At 43.7% G+C, this 2500-nt stretch overlaps 1 non-coding gene across 1 annotated transcript in view; it reads left to right on the top strand.

Moving 5' to 3' along the window:
* Positions 1-2175: 2175 nt before the first annotated feature.
* The window catches only part of LOC146447181 (small subunit ribosomal RNA), a 1800-nt gene continuing 1475 nt past the window's right edge, over positions 2176-2500 (top strand). The window contains exon 1 of the ribosomal RNA XR_014862078.1: positions 2176-2500. This exon is cut by the window's right edge and continues 1475 nt beyond it. This is a non-coding gene — a ribosomal RNA (small subunit ribosomal RNA).

Here is a 2500-nt window from a genome sequence, read left to right as displayed (position 1 = left end):
GTTAGGGTAAGTGTTAGGGTTAGGAAAAAGGTTTAAATGATATTTGGAGAGGTTTTTCGGGTGTTTAGAGGCTATTTATGCTATGTAACGAGTATTTGCTTATATACTTGCTTATATACTTAGGTCAACAATTTATAGCAAAAATGTGTTCCAGCCAAGTTCTTTTAGACGCTCTTTCGAATGGCAACATTCCCGATTGAAAATGGCGACCTACCAAAATCCGCACTTTGCTTCCCCGTCCATATAGAGGTGAGTATTTGACTTTGCTTCCGTCAGAGTCAAGGAAACACATTGAAAATGGAATCAGCATACAAGAAAACCTAGTTTGGGATAGGTTTTGTGCCTTCCGTGGTATTATAACCATAGAACTGCTCCTGAGGGGGGTAGGGTAGGCCCACCAAAAAGTGCACTTCTGGTTAGGTCGCTAATTTCTAAAATAAATGTGTCCCAACCAAGTTTTTTTGGACGCTCTTTCGAATGGCAACATTCCTGATTGAAAATGCCGACCTACCAAAATCCGCACTTTGCTTCCCCGTCCATATAGGGGTGAGTATTTGGCTTTGCTTTCGTCAGAGTCAAGGAAACACATTGAAAATGGAATCAGCATACAAGAAAACCTAGTTTGGGATAGGTTTTGTGCCTTCCGTGGTATTATAACCATAGAACTGCTCCTGAGGGGGGTAGGGTAGGCCCACCAAAAAGTGCACTTCTGGTTAGGTCGCTAATTTCTAAAATAAATGTGTCCCAACCAAGTTTTTTTGGACGCTCTTTCGAATGGCAACATTCCTGATTGAAAATGCCGACCTACCAAAATCCGCACTTTGCTTCCCCGTCCATATAGGGGTGAGTATTTGGCTTTGCCTTTGTCAGACTCAAGTAAAAGCATTTAAAATGGAGTCAGCATACAAGAAAACCTAGATTGGGATAGTTTTTCTGCCTACCGTGGGATCATAACCATAGAACTGCCCCTGAGGGAGGTAGGGTTAGGGTTAGCGTTAGGGTTAACGTTGGGGTTAGGATTGAAGACAGAAGATTGGTGATGTCAGGAGGACCTTCTTAAAACAAACAGAAATACACTTATTAGGGGACTAGGGCCAGTGGACTCAGAAATGTCTTTCGTAGCAGTCTCCTATAAGAGTATTTTTCTCTGATTTAGGTGACTCCTCCTCACACCACCATTTTTCTTAGTCGAAAGACCTCTTCACAGCACGACTTTCCTGATGGATTTCTATGTAACTGCTCGTGCTGAGAGGTGTGTCGAAAGTTGATCATGTTCCCGTAAAATCTGAGGTCTCCACTGTCTAGCGAGGTACTTACAGTGAATATAGTGAATTTTTCAAAATTGGAGAATTCTGACTTTTGCGATGAATTTTAATGTAATTGGTCGTGCTGAGAGGCGTGTTAAAATTTGAACATGTTCCCGTAAAATCTGAGGTGAGAATTAGTGAGGTACTTACAGTGCGTATAGTGACAAATCTTTAAAAGCGTGAAATTATGGGATGTTGTGGCTTCAATGGGTTTTTAAGATGTCACCAGTCATTTGGCATGACTTACAAACGATTTGGCTGGTTGTGGGTTCGATTTTCAAAATTTCATTTTTTTCGCGTTTTTATTTTCTGTCTACCATATCATGCAGTCTCCTTATTAGCGTTTGGGGGTTATAGTGTGGGCAGGTTGGTCGCAAAGGTTCCGAGAGGAGCTGGCTAGTAAACCCTGTCCCTTATGTTCCACGGCGGCAAGGCGGAGAAATAGAGGGCAGAATTGACTAACGGGCAAGGAAAGTTGGGCTTGTAGCTTTCCTTTCGAAGGAGGGAAAAGATGATGCCCGAAAGCATTGTCACTGTAGTGGCAGGCAGAGTGTAGATGGAAGTTGTGTACGCTAGCCTTTGGCTAATGATAGAGACAAAAGAGCAGGAGGATATTTTCCTTCGCAGAAGCACTTTTCTTGCCTTCCTTCAGCTCGCTTGGCGAGTCTGACAGGTATGCCTGAACTGTGCACGGGTCCAGTTGTGAGAAAGACGTGGCAAACAAGACGGGGTTTCCCTTGACCGAGGGACCGTGTGGTCCGTTTGGCTCATGGGTTCCCCCCGTGGAGGCAAAATCTAAGAAAGCTTGCTCTCCCTCTGCGGAGGGGGGCCGCTTAGCAAGGAACTTCTGTTCCCTGCGGTGGATAGTTACCTGGTTGATCCTGCCAGTAGTCATATGCTTGTCTCAAAGATTAAGCCATGCATGTCTAAGTATAAGCACTTGTACTGTGAAACTGCGAATGGCTCATTAAATCAGTTATCGTTTATTTGATTGTACCATTACTACTTGGATAACCGTAGTAATTCTAGAGCTAATACATGCGAAAAGTCCCGACTTCTGGAAGGGATGTATTTATTAGATTAAAAACCAATGCGGGTTCTGCCCGGTCATTTGGTGATTCATAGTAACTGATCGAATCGCACGGCCTTGCGCTGGCGATGTTTCATTCAAATTTCTGCCCTATCAACTGTCG

The sequence above is a fragment of the Pavona decussata genome, unplaced genomic scaffold (assembly GCF_977016875.1).
Source record: "Pavona decussata unplaced genomic scaffold, jaPavDecu1.1 SCAFFOLD_2656, whole genome shotgun sequence".
Lineage (NCBI taxonomy): Eukaryota > Metazoa > Cnidaria > Anthozoa > Scleractinia > Agariciidae > Pavona > Pavona decussata.
The sequence above is the reverse complement of the archived record's forward strand: the minus strand, read 5'-3'. Positions and strand labels throughout refer to the sequence as shown.